Raw genomic sequence first — 15062 nt, forward strand, 5'->3', positions numbered from 1 at the left:
AAAAAAATGTATCATTAGGCAGCAGGCTACTGATGTTTTTACTCTGAATGAAACTGAATGTGGATTTTTTTTTAAATGTTATTAATGTTATTATTTTTTATCAATACTGATGTTTTACTCTGAATAAAACAGTTTTTTTTTTTTTTTTTAAATCCCTACCTTACTTCCACTCGTCTGTGAAACAGCAGATCCAGTCTTTCTGGCTCCCCCCTCCCCCTCTCTCCTAGCAGCTGCCTTTATTAACATGCAGCCCCTTGGCCAATGAGGCTGCGAGGGCTTTGTGACATCACGGGCTAGGGAACAGTAGGCAGGCAGTGAAGCAGGCAGCTGCCGACCAAAGCCAGTGAGTCCAGGTTTGGGGGTCAGGAACCGGTCTGACCACAGAATGGAGAGCCTGTGCGTATACTAGCTTTCAGGAAAATATGCTGTGGAGGATGTACATGGAAAACAGAAGGAGGCTTCCACGGATACAGCCAGGGAATGTCAAGACATGTTTCAGGTGAGTTGCTTCTCAAGGGCTCTTGTCTGCGATGACTCGAATACGGATGAGGGAGAGGGAGAGAGAGAAAGAGAAAGGGAGGGAGTGAAGGAGGGAGGGAGCGCTTTTGCTCGGCTCTTAGCATACGGCCTTTCTAAGGAGGAGATGAAAAAGAAGATGACGGAGGAAAGAGAGAGAAGCTGTGTTAATACATTGTGTCGAGGAGATCCAGTTGTATCCTGGGGTCTGTTGCTGCTGTCAGCTGCCCCTGCCCCTGCCCCATTCCAATGGCAGATGCATCTTTGTTGATGCCACAAATTAACATTGTGGGTGTGTGTAATCATAGAATAGCGGCAAATGTGGAAACAAAAAGCACTGCTATTTTTGCCACTGGAATTCAAAGCTGCACTTGTTTTCTATGTGGATGTATCCATTCCAAATGATGAATCTTGTTCCTTGTTCCATTGGTGGTACAGCTGGATAGATGCAGTAAAGGGTGGATAGATGGTTCAGTAGACAGACTGATGTCATTGGTGGTCGTATATGACCTTTTGTTAGACTGCACATGTCTGGATTTGGGTCTTTTATATAGAACGCTTCAGGATGATTGATTTTTTTTTTTTTTTTTTTTTTACCTCTGCCAAGCCTGCGCAGATGCACAAGAGCGCACAAGAACACACACACACACACACACACACACACACACACACACACACACACACACACACACACACACACACACACACGTACGTTGTTTTCATGTTTTATGGTGACTTTCCATAGACATAATGATTTGTATACTGTACAAACTGTATACTATCACCTTACACTAACCCTAACCCTAAACCTACAAAACTTTCTGCATTTTTAGAAAACATCACAGTATGATGTATAAGCTGTTTTCCTCATGGGGACCAAAACATGTCCCCACAAGGACAAGGATTTGAGATCTTGCCATTTTTGTAGGGAAATTTTGCCCCCATAATACCAGGTGTTTACCAGGCCACACACTAACAGATACACATTTTAGGACTCAGTATACAGCCTATGCCCCTCTCCTTATAGATGTATTTTTTTTTAGATATAGAGTATCAGAAAGAAAGAGCAAGGACCAATGATCTGTGTAGATCTTTACTGGGTGGAGGATGGCATTGTGGGGGATTTCATTCATTAACATATGTGTCCTGTGGGATAGGGGTGTTATGTGTGTGAGTGGTGGAGTGTGTGATCATGTGTTGGGGCTTGTACACAAAGACCTGACAGCTACACTAATTATGCGGTAATTAGGGATGCGCTTGCATAGGAAATTTGGCCAATACTGATAAACCAAAAATTTATATTAGGTTATGGTTGATAACCATATGATGGCATATGATCTTTTTTTTCTATTTCACACTAACATTTTAACATAAAGTGGTTAAAATTAAGTTAAAATTCTTTTTGTAGAAAGGTTAGTTAAGTTTTAGGGCAACGTCAAATAAGTGGGGCTAAAAGTGATTATGCATCCAAACATGCATAGGCCTAATAGAAAAGATAGATGGTCTGCCATAAATGACTGCTGATTAAATTGTAAATGTAGTTTTATCTGCTTCTAACATCAACTTAATCAAACTTGATTAAATACATATTTCTATTGACTGCTAATTAATAATTTAATATATTGTGCATCCCTATATCTAATTTACACCACACAACAATAGACAGTACACCTCTTCAGGGAAGAGGAAGAGCTCCTCTACAGAGAATGTAATGCTTTGGATTGTGCGGGGGGTTTCCCTCTCATAACACTTCATTTGTTTGTTGGTTCATATGTGTTTCCTGTTATGTATTGATCTGTTGAACTACAACCTAAGTCTACGTTTCTATTGTGCCGTTTTTATTTAATTTTTTTAACTGAAGTAGAAAGTATATAATGAGCAAAAGAAGCCAGGTCAGCACAACCACAATAACAAGAATCTGGGAGCCCTGTGTGTATCTTTAGATGAGGTTGACATTAACGTTTAGAACCTAAACCATCAGCTGTATACAGTCATTTGACATCCTCTTCCTAAATTGAGAATAGCATCTGCAGTTTTTATTTCCAGGCGCAAATATGGATAATCTTTTATCCATATTTGTTAATTGTGGGATTTATATTTCTCAGTTGTGACCAAAAAAATAAAATAAATATTTTTTTTTTTTATTTACATGTTTTTTTGTTTTTTTTTACTGTAATCAAAATTATGCCTGAAAAAATTTTTTTTTCTCATAATTGCTTATTTTGTTTTCAACTGCATCTTGTCAAGGTGCTGATAAAAATCATTTTAAAATATAAATGCATAAAAAAAATAATAATATATAAATATAAATATTTCACTTTTTGCTGACAATTACTGGCACACATTTAAGCAGTTTTTACTGTTGATATCCCTTTTATTTTTTCCAATATTGTAAGCCTGGCAGTCAGAGGCGCTGGCGATCTGGCCCTGTTAGCCCAAGCCATAAGCTCTCCTTGACTGTCAGAGCACTGCATCACTCATTCAGGCCCCTCAACTGATTAAAAATCCACAGCAGGGTCCTGAATAGATGGCCGTTGTTTTCATAGCATAGATTTTAAAATGTTTAAACATTTGTCAGACATCAGGACGCGGTGTTGCTGGAGCCTAACCTAGGCCGAGGGCAGGAAAACACCCATGGACACATGACTAACACACACAGACATACACACTAACCAACTAGCTCACATGCACCACCAATTCATACTACAGCCTTTTACAATGAAATATAAACATGATGCAAACCACAATCTTAGGTGCTATGAAATTTTTTGAAATGCTTTTTGAATTAGTATTTTCAACCATCATATACTGAACTATATGGCTTTTGCTTTTTATTGTGCATAGTGTTTATTTGTGATGCTGTATGTTTTAAAGTAAATTTGTCTTCTTCTGTGATTTAAGGTTTAAACTTTAGTGGAGCTCTTTATATTTCTATGTAACCCCATGGAGTGTGTATGTGTCTCTAGTAATGTAGCAAAGGTCAAGGTTTATTGGACTGGGGATTTTGTGGATAGATTGGCCGGTGGATACCGGAGGCAAGTATTTGGAATGTGCAGAGTGAGTGATGGGGCTAAAGTATGTGTGTGTGTCAAATGTGAATATGTGTGTTGGGGGATTTTCCGAATAGGAGGTTTTTTTTGGAGTACTACAGGCTAAGTGTTTCAGCAGCTTGTGAATGTGTGCGTTAGCATATATAAATCTGCCGTCTGTGAGAATTGGAATTGTGAATAAAAAGGATGTTGTTTGTCTTGTCATACAGTATATGCATCTGTACATGTGTATGTAAAGAGTCTCACTTCTGCTTGGCTCCATTAAAGAAGCTTAGGGGTGGGCGATATATTTAATTATATATAAAGGCCTAATTTTATTTCATGATAACAAAATATATCACTTATATATTTATTATTATTAATATGCTTTTTTTTTTAAATCTGTCTTATCATAAATAACAAAGATGCAAAAAACAAACGATAGGACAAATACAATATACACTATCTTATTTTTTTTCTACCTAAACGCTGGGTTGAGCCTTTTGGGTCAATTTTTGGGGTAATTCTTTCCCCCAGTATTAGGTAGTTTTTGTGTTACCCAGCTGTTGTGTTAACGGCTGGGTCTATCTCACTGAAGCCCCTTTCACACAGAGATTCAGGAAAATACACAGATTGATTTTGGTTCATTCACACTGCCAGTGATTTTCCGGAATCCGTGAGTGCGTTCACACACATCCAGTAAAGACATGTGATGCTAGGATGTGACGTAACGTACGCGTCGAAAACAAGCTGTGGTACAAATGTTGTGGCATTTTTTTTTTTTTTTTTTTCGGATTCGGTCGTACACTAACGCATCGCGTACCGTTCCACAAAGCTGGCGAATGATCTCAGCTTCAGAGCGGATAGTAAGGAGCTCCTGGTCTCTGCTTCATTCTAGTTTGCAGACACTTTCTTCTAAGAGCAACAGAGTCGCACGATAACTACGTCATTGCGATGGCACGTGTGTCGTCACTACGACACACCCCTTACGGCATTGGTCCTGGCTTTTGTTCACAAAGGGCGAGTTCCGGGACTGATTCCGGCAATGTTCCTATGTCCCCATCCCGGCATCGATCCCGGCATCAATCCCGGGACGTGTTTGCTTTCACACAGAAGGCACAGAAAGCAATTTTACGGCATTTTTCCGGGATCAACGCGCTGTGTGAAAGGGGCTTGACAGAAACAACACACCCCTCCCCACCCCCGACTTAACAACCCAGCAGCAGCGTTACTACAACTCAGCTGTTGAGTTAGCCTACAGAGCGCAGGCTTTTTGGGAAAGAGCAGGAGAGAGCAGTTCTCAGCGCTGCCAAAAATTGGTACAATTCATCTGTGAAATATAAGTGTCTGGACTCTGGACTATGCTTTGTTTTCATTGTGTTTTGTTCGTGTCTTGACCTAGTTACTATTCTGTGTCAGTTTCATTCAGTTCACCTGTTGTTCATTTATTAGATCATTAGTTCCTTGTTTGTTCTTGTGTAGATATACTCCCTGTTTGGTTCAGTTCTTTTTCCTGTCTCATTAATGTAAGTGGTTGTATTTTCCCTTTTCTCCTGTGTTTGCCCTGCGTGGATTTATTAAAAATTGTTATTCTGAATTCTCCTTTGTCTTCGCACACTTTGTAGGCCTACAGCCGCACGTGACAATAAGGTTTGTATGCTTTTTATTTAATCTAAAAGCCTTTACAGTGTTGTAAATTTTATTTTACGCAACACAACATATAGGGACGAGATATCAGTAAGCTGAACATGTCAGTCATGATGTAAACGCCTTTTGCCTTGCATAAAATAAACTAATTTTATTTGTTATAATACTGAATCTAATTACTTTGGATGTTAAAATATGTTCTCGGAACTCTGTACTGCATGTTTGCTTATGGGCAGGTTATGAGGAGTCAGGCTCCGATTTCGGCAAATCACTAGCACGGGAACTAGCACCATTTTAGTGGAAAAAGAAAAACAGCAAATCATTGATTACACTTGAAATAAAATGTTACTTTTAACTGTTGATTGCTTATTTATAATTTATTTTTTAAATGTAGTCTATTTTGTATAGGCCTAAATGTATAAAATATGCCAGTTAGAACTGTATTAATCCAAAGCAAAGGTTGTGCAGTGTAATACATACAACATTTTAAAGGATTTAAGTTAATCTGGAAATATTAACCCATGTATGAGCAAAAAAAAACAAAAAAAAAACAGTATTCATGTAAACTAGCGTAAATCAACCCATTACACTGGGTTAAATGAACAACCATCCATCCATTTTCCAAACCGCTTATCCTCTACAGGGTCGCGGGGATGCTGGAGTCTTTCCCAGCTCTTGGGCCACAGAAGGGGGACACCCTGGACAGATGGTCAGTCCATCACAGGGCACACACACACACACACACACACACACACAGACCATTTGATCTGGATCATAGCGTCTCCAGATCACAGACGCTGCAGCAATACATACAAATTAAATTATTTAATTAATCTTTTAAAATGTCATCAAATTAAATTTAAACAATTCATTTTATTTGTTGGCACACAACACAGCAGCGGTTTAGAGTTTAAATGAAAACATTTACAAAAAATGGTGATATTCCTAAAAAAGTTTTAATAAACTGTTATTATTACTGTATATTATCATTTCTTCAAATTAAACCAAACTTTTACTTTGGTGGGTTGTAGTGAAGACCTTCAAGTATGTGTAACTGACAAATGCTTTATCAAATGAAATGGTGAATGCTTGTGAAGTTCATGTGGAGTGTCCTCATGTGAGACTGCAGATGCTGAAAACATCACAAGCGTCATGCATACTTGAATATGTGTGGACTAGTAGACGAAACTGCATCGCTCATATTCAGACTACATGTTGAAATTGCATTCTTTTTGTGGTTTCATATTCACAGACACTAGTCCAGGCCGGTGTCTAAACTCGGTCCTTGAGGACCACTGTCCTGCAGAGTTTAGCTCCAACTTGGCTCATTTTCCCCGTTTTGTGTTTAATGACTTTTATTGTTTCATGCCTTAGTTTTCTGTGACTGGTTGTAGTACCTTTGTAGTTCATTGGTTTTCCTTTATTGTATCACCAGGTGTGTCTTGTTTCCTTGTTATCTCCTCTGTGTATAATAAGCCCCAAACCCCCTAATGGAAAAAGAAAGCAGTCATGTTTATCTGTTACAATGAGCGCTTATCGGAATAAACTTAACACTGGATTTTCAAAAGTTTGCAGCTCCATTGTTGCAGTAACACTCTTGAATGAATAACTTATTAGATGCATGCTAGTCTGTTAGCGTAGGCACATCGACTTTACATTTTCACACCCCTAAACATGATACTGAACAAAACGAACTGTGATTGGTTGCTTAACATATCAGACAGACGGGCGGTCCTTGGCCAATGAAAGCTGCGGTGGAGTCCAGACCTTCTGCTGTCAGTCTGGCTATGTGAGACTACTATGGCATATATTAGGCTGCTGCCACTTTAAGACCAAATGCACTGATCTAATATATTGACACTTTTTACTTTCACTTAAGACATAACCGACTGTGTTGAATATTCTCTAAGAAGAGCATTTTGACAATTATTTGAAAGCTCAAGTGCAATATGTCGTGAAGAAAAAAAAAAACCCCTGATTCAAATTTGAATTTGTAGCCAGATAAAGGCAACACTATCTTTGGACTTGGCCTCAGGCTTTGGTACTTCCTTTTAAACAGTGTTTGCTTTCAGTCATTTGTATTTGTTTAAATATACCGGTTCTCCTAATAGTATTTAAGAAGCATTGTAATTTTGTAATTTTGTGAAAGTGTGTAATGTAAAGCAGTCTTAATGGTTTGCCTTAACTTTGTGCTGAGTGTCTGAGGATTGGCTTACCAAGTTGCAACTAACTTACCTTGCAGTTTTCTTTTATAATAAAGTAGCGTTTACAGCAAGTAGTTTAGTGGTGTTGCATGACATAACACTACATTGCTATTTTTGTTACTGCTGTGTAATGCTTGCAGCTTTATAGCTGAGCGATTTGAGATGCAAATTAAATATGCCTGCCTAAGTGTACACTGGCTCTGTCTTATATGAAACAATGGGTTACCAGAGACATTGTGGTCAATCGGTTTGGTTAGTTTGTTATTGCGAGCAAAATACGGTAAAAAAACTCAGACATCTGTGCTAGAACACAAATCTGAATAAGAGTAGCTTGATTAACTTGTATCAGGTACAGTTTTAAAGTAGTTTCCCCAACATATTTTTTTAAAGATTATATGCTATTCATTATTCATAGCATTTGTAAATGGATTCTGTGGATTTATAATCTTTTCTTACACTAGTGGATAATATTGCTCAAGCTGCAGTTTTGTTGTCTGCCTCTTTAAATGCACAAACATTTTTTTTCCCTTGATCTTTTGTCAAATAAGAGGTCATTGTACAATAAAAATATCCTGTAAGTTTTAGAACTCCATTTCCGCGTTAGTCCAAAAACAGCTTTTATTGAAACCAAGCTCTCAAAATGACTTGTTTCAGGCTACGTCTACATTAATCCAGATACATTTGTGTTTCAAAACACTTACTGTCCACACTTAGCCTGGCAAGCCAGACCCACATCAAGATGCTAGGTCTGGCAACTCACCATAGACACGGTTCAATCCGAGGGGCGGGATAAACGGCTGTCTTTCAAAATCCCTCTGCACGCAATAGGACAGCGCTTCAACCAACCAGAGCGTTTTCCCAACAGCGGAGCTAACGTTAGTTGATAGATTCAAACAAAACTACGAACACATCTTCCTTTTTTAAGAATGACTTAAGTGCCATTCTTTGCTCTTTTCTCAAAGAAAAACTTAACTCCAAGTCCTCCAGAGTCGCGCCAAAGCCGATTCGAAAGACTGTTCTCCAGCAGCTCCGCCATTCTTTGTTTTCAAGTAGCAGGGAACCGTCGCACTTGCAACTCTGTCGTCATTATGTTAAGCCTGCCCCACCTACTCTATACACGACGTGATTGGCCTGACCCAATTTAGGTTTTTCCAGCACGAAAGTCAATGGAGAGTTGCTAGACTACCCTGGCTGCAAAATACATTTTGCTGCCGCTAGGGTGCGTCTAGATTTCTAGGCTAGTCCACACTAGCATTTTCCAAAAGTTTCACATCCACAATGAAACATCGTAAAATTGAACCTTATTGTGCATGCGAAAAACCTAATAACGCTTACTTGGATAATACAGACGGAACCGACATAATTAAGTTCTCATGCTATTCTTCTAGCAGGATCATTTTATATGATTATTTATTGTTTTATTTCCAGCTTGCACCCAGCCACCTTTTTATGTTTGAGTAAAACATAAATGCCCTCATGTTTTGCCACAGGACAGCAATTGCGAGTTCATTTTCTGTCATCTTTGCAGGACTGTTGTATGAAGAGTGTACAAATAAACTTATCTTTAGCAACAGTGTGAAGGTGAATAGCACAAAGCCGGTATAAACCTGGATATCTATTGGTACAATATGAGTCACATGACAAAAAATGCGTCATCGTTTTTGAATACTTTTGTTTTCACAGTCCACAACTCGATTTAATTTGACTGCAGATTAGTTTTGCTGTTGCTTAGTCTGTTACAGATCGTGTGATATGTACTCCCTTTACTTTCACTTTAGAGAAAATTATGAATGACAGTGTGACAAACAATGGTACAACTCTGGCTCAAACATCAGAAGTTTTCAAAGCAATTCCACACGTGTAGTGAGGACGTTAATATGCAAAACTGTTACCCAATCATAGTGAGTGTTTACTTTCAAGTCTTATATGTGGCACTACTATCAGAGTGTTTCAAAGAGGGTCAAAAACAGAATAAAAAATAGCCTATTACTTCTAAATTACTGGGGTTTTTTTTATGTAAAAATCTTTTTAACATTATAAGTGGACCTCAATGGATTCTGATTGGCTTTCAATGTTTTTGTTCATTTGCTGAAAAAAATAAAAATAAATTCTGAAAGTGATTCCAATGCCATATTTCTCTGTGTCGTTATCATTATAGCTAGTCGTGGTGTGGACTCTGCTACTCTTTTAAATTTAGAATAATTTTTAGAACTATATCTTTATAATGATCAGATATTATCGTTCTTGGTGTGAATGGGCCTTTATCCTGTCCTCACTGAAAGGATGAAGGAAACAGAACGTTCTTATTAGGAAGTTGATAATGATATTGTTAAACATTGTTAAAAGTCATACAATCTCCTAAACCAAGTGTTACCAATCACTTAAAACACACGCAATTTACTGAATAGACTTAACACTGGTGTCAGAGCCTGAGAAAATATGATGCACACAACCGCACACACACGTGCATGCAAACACAAAGAAATCCTCCCCCCTCATTTCACTGGTCAAATTGTCGCATTTTACGCGCGTGTCTGTCTGTGTGCCTTTGTGAGGTGCTAGTAGGGCCCCAGTTGCTATACTGGATTAGCATAGAGGATTGAGTGCCATCTGGTAACCGCCTGCAGAGAGAAACTGAGGGAGAGACAGGCACTTACAGACTTGCATTCTCTACCTGTCTGTGTACTAGGGCTTTCTCTTCTATTGATTTATTCATCCTGTAGTCAATTTCTAACCCTAACTGTGTGTGTGTGGGAGAGAGAGGCACTGAGAAAGCAAATTAAGTAGGTTATATGAGTGAAGCCTCTCTCTCAGTTTCAGTGTGTGCTGTTTGTTGTCTTCACACAGTGTGTATGGAAGACACATGAGAGATGTCACATGTCATATCAAGCATGCTCTTCACTTCACTCACACAACACTCACTCTTCACTGACACAAGTACACTTTTGACACCTTTATTAGGGGCAAAATTGTTGGTTATTATTTGTGAGAAATTGATAAAAAATAATTTTCACAAAATACTTACTGAAATGATTTATGTGTATTTTTCTCTCATGTTTAGATAATCCTAGTTTTAAGCATGTAGTAATTAATTTCTATGATGTGTTTTTATATTTTATATTGAAAGTCTGGTTCTGTAACAAAGATGAAACAAACAAATAAATCTAAATGTAACCAGCATTTGAAAAGTAATAAAAAAATGTTATCTAGGACTACCGGTTGGCATCGAAGAGATTCTGGCAAACTGTCCGGCGCCTCAGGAGAGGGAAGCAGTGCCCTACCAACACAGTTTACAGTGGAGGTGGGCAGCGGTTGACCTCAACTGGGGATATCGTTGGACGGTGGGAGGAATACTTCGAGGATCTCCTCAATCCCACCGACACGTCTTCCATTGAGGAAGCAGAGTCCGAGGGCTCGGAGGTGGACTCGTCCATCACCCAAGCTGAAGTCACAGAGGTAGTTAAGAAGCTCCTCGGTGGCAAGGCACCGGGGGTGGATGAGATCCGCCCTGAGTACCTCAAGTCTCTGGATGTTGTGGGGCTGTCTTGGCTGACACGTCTCTGCAACATCGCGTGGCGGTCGGGAACAGTACCTTTGGGCTGGCAGACCTGGGTGGCGGTCCCTCTTTTTAAGAAGGGGGACTGGAGGGTGTGTTCCAACTACAGGGGTGTCACACTTCTCAGCCTCCCCAGGAAAGTCTATGCCAGGGTACTGGAGGCCGATAGTAGAACCCCGGATTCAGGAGGAACAGTGCGGTGTTCGTCCCGGTCGTGGAACACTGGATCAGCTCTATACCCTCTCCAGGGTGCTGGAGGATTCATGGGAGTTTGCCCAACCAGTCCACATGTGCTTTGTGGATTTGGAGAAGGCATTCAACCGTGTCCCTCGCGGTGTCCTGTGGAGGGTGCTCTGGGAGTATGGGGTCCGGGGCCCTTGGTTAAGGGCTGTCCGGTCCCTGTACTACCGGAGCAGGAGCTTGGTTCGCACTGCCGGCAATAAGTCAGACTGTTTCCTGGTGCATGTTGGACTCCGGCAGGGCTGCCCTTTGTCAACGGTTCTGTTCATAATTTTTATTATGCCAGGGGCCGGAGGGTGTCAGGTTTGGGGACCACACAATTTCTTCTCTGCTTTTTGCGGATGATGTTGTTGTGTTGGCCCCATCAGACCAGCAGCTTCAGCATGCACTGGGACGGTTTGCAGCTGAGTGTGAAGCGGCTGGGATGAGAATCAGCACCTCCAAATCCAAGACCATGGTTCTCAGTCGGAAAAGGGTGGCTTGCCCACTTCAGGTTGGTGGAGAGTTCCTGCCTCAAGTGGAGGAGTTCAAGTATCTTGGGGTCTTGTACACGAGTGAGGGAAGGATGGAACGGGAGATTGACAGATGGATCGGTGCAGCTTCTGCAGTAATGCGGTCGATGTACCGGTCTGTCGTGGTGAAGAAGGAGCTGAGCTGCAAGGCGAAGCTCTCGATTTACCGGTCATTCCTACTCTCACCTATGGTCATGAGCTGTGGGTCATGAACGAAAGGACAAGATCCCGGATACAGGCGGCCGAAATGAGCTTACTCCGCAAGGTGGCTGGGCGCTCCCTTAGAGATAGGGTGAGAAGCTCGCTCACTCAGGAGGAGCTCAGAGTTGAGCCGCTGCTCCTCCACATCGAGAGGGGCCAGCTGAGGTGGCTCAGGCATCTGTTCCGGATGCTTCCTGGACGCCTTCCCGGGGAGGTGTTCCGGGCGCGTCTCACCGGGAGGAGACCCTGGGGAAGACTTAGGACACGCTGGAGGGATTATGTCTCCCGGCTGGCCTCGGAACGCCTCAGTGTCCCCCCGGAAGAGCTGAAGGAAGTGTCTTGAGAGGGAAGTCTGGGCATCTCTGCTTAGACTGCTGCCCCCGCGACCTGGCCCCGGATAAGCGGAAGATGATGTATGTGTGTGTGTGTATGTATGTATGTATGTATGTATGTATGTATGTATGTATGTAAAAAAAAAAAGAATGCATGGTAAAAAATTATTTACTTCATATGACAAAAAGGAAATCTGTTTAATTACATTTAGCCCTTTCAGAACATCTTGCCAATTTCAAAACATCATATAGCTTTTAATATTATATTTTGACAACTGGAACATTTGTCTTGCAAATGCTTAAATAAATCCTGTAACTGAAAATGATGAGAGTTATGTGAGTCTGAAGTAATGTGAAGTATGTTGGTTAGTTTCTAGTAATATTTGCCTAGCCAGTGTTAGTATGGGGTTAATGAAAGAGCAGGTTCCATCTGTTACTATGAATGTGCATGCGAGTTCATATGTGTGCCAATTTTTGTTTTCATATGCATATTCATTTTTGTTCATCAGGGTGAGAGAATGTGTGCAGTAGATGAAACCTATTGAGGAAGGTTTTCATTAGCCTAAGGCTGATTTAGCTTTAGCAGTCCCATTTACTACCATAGTGTTTGTCAGTATTACAGCCATCTCAGCAGGGAGCCACAGACACACACTGACTTTCAGCCATCAATACTGTCTGCCAAAACCCATTTGGCCAACTTAGATTTTTCTGCTAATATTTTGCCTTGTATATGTATCCTGTTTGATATATGTTTTGCATAGAAAAAAAATTCTACTATATTCTGCATGTTCCTTTTTATCATAGTTTATGTTTTACTTCAGAAATCTGTCACATTATAACCAAAATTACAGAGGAGGGAACTTACTGGTTCCTTAAAATATATGAAGAAAATTTACCAACATAGTGACTACAGTTGTTTTTAATACTGTGAAACCATAATAATAATAAATGTAATTTATATAATAATTTACTATTAGATAAATTCTTTTTGAGGCTGTGGCTAATGCCAAGTTACCACATGTCAGATTTACCAAAGAGGAGATTTTGGTAAAGATGTGGTGATAAAAGCAGCTTATCTCAACCTAGTAGCCAATGGTTGCACTTGACAAGCCTTATCCTAACATCAACCTCAGTATTTGTTTAATCTTAATTCTGGGTGAGATGCACAGTAGTTTATGTCTATGGATTTAAGGAAGTGTGTGTGTGTGTGTGTGTGTGTGTGTATACACACATATACACATATACACATATACACATACATATACACATATACACATATACATATACATATATACATATACACATACATATACATATACATATACACATACATATACATATACACATACATATACATATACATATACACATACATATACACATATATATATGTGTGTGTGTGTGTGTGTGTGTATGTGTGTATAATTGGTGGAACCCATTTCAAGGGGTTCCAAAGTGAAGTATAAACATGAGGTTTAATTGGGCACAGAATGTAGTGTTTGTTACTTCATTGTAATTTAACTATTTCTATAGTGGGATCTCTGCAATATTATTTATTGACTGTTAAGTGCTTTTTATTGCTAACAATGTTATTTGTCATATCATCCTGGAAAAGTTTTCTAAGAATTGTTCCTTGTTTTGATAAAGATCAACTTCATCTTTTTTAGTCAAAGCACTTTCTAGATATGTGACCCGTGCTGGCAAAATTATTCGCAATGAGCAAATTTTCAAAAATGAATTGTTATGTTCACATTCTCTGTTTTAAGAAACCTTCAGTTAGCAAAGTAAATTTTGAGAAAAATCAAGTTTTCTGAAGGTTCCAAAACAAAATCACCTAGCAACCATACCTTAAAATCTCTGGTAATACCACCAAATTTGGCGCAAACCAAGTCAAAACCAAATATGTATAGGAAAAAAAAAAATAAAAAAAATAAATATATATATATATATATATATATATATATATATATATATATATATATTCAACTTTCTTTTCCCATGATACCACAGTTGTTTGATTAACACTATTGAAACGGACAGTCTAGCCTATATTATATTAACTATATACCCATCAGATGTTTTTCCCCAACAGTTAACCAAACATTCAAGACATAACAGATAATGTTTGCTTTAATACTCACCAAGACAGATATTTTAATTCTGTGTATGTGTATATCAGGATCGTGTCTGTGTCTGAGAGGCGTATTTGTGCGCACTCTTCAGTTCTGTCAGTCAGCACGTGTAAGATAATTTTGTTTACATCAGCATGAGTTTGAAAATCACATTTCATTGGTTCAGTCTCGTAGCATCGAGAGTTGGAATGCTGCACTTTAAAACGATACCAAACTTTTGCTGAGGGAAAGTGCCAGTCGTTGAGAAGCGAGCAGAAAACATACAAATAAAGATCCTTTTAGATGTTCAAATACTATTTGGAGCATTGGGATCGCTAGACGAGGGCTTAATGAAGTCATTTTTGTGTGAACCTCAAATTGACATTTTTCACTTGTTTTGTCTGTAGCTCATAATTGGTGTTGCTCATAATTTATGTTGCTAGTCAATAGATCTAGACACAAGTGATTTTACATTTTCAGCTTCACTACTTGAATTCACAAAGAAATTTCAAATGACTAAAAATAGGGATGTCCCGATACCACTTTTTGCAGAACGAGTCCGATACCGATACTGTAATTTTTGGTACTCGCCGATACCGATACCGTAACCGATACCTGAATTTTCACTGCATTTGTAATTTTTAAATGTATTAGTAGATAAACCAAAAGATTATAAATCATATTAGTTGGCTTAATTTGTTCATCAAATATATA

At 39.2% G+C, this 15062-nt stretch overlaps 1 protein-coding gene across 3 annotated transcripts in view; it reads left to right on the plus strand.

Moving 5' to 3' along the window:
- Nucleotides 1-280: 280 nt before the first annotated feature.
- Nucleotides 281-15062, plus strand: part of LOC311082502 (serine/threonine-protein kinase PAK 3) — a 51504-nt gene continuing 36722 nt past the window's right edge. The window contains exons 1-2 of one of the 3 annotated variants that reach the window (XM_084113364.1): nt 5171-5195; nt 5836-5901. The gene's annotated coding sequence lies outside the window, so the exon portion shown is untranslated. Of the gene's footprint in view, nt 500-5170; nt 5196-5835; nt 5902-15062 lie in introns of those variants that run through there. The other 2 variants (XM_084113363.1, XM_084113365.1) reach the window with 2 other exon arrangements.

This window comes from Abramis brama (assembly GCF_963993115.1).
Source record: "Abramis brama genome assembly, chromosome: 5".
Classification (NCBI taxonomy): domain Eukaryota; kingdom Metazoa; phylum Chordata; class Actinopteri; order Cypriniformes; family Leuciscidae; genus Abramis; species Abramis brama.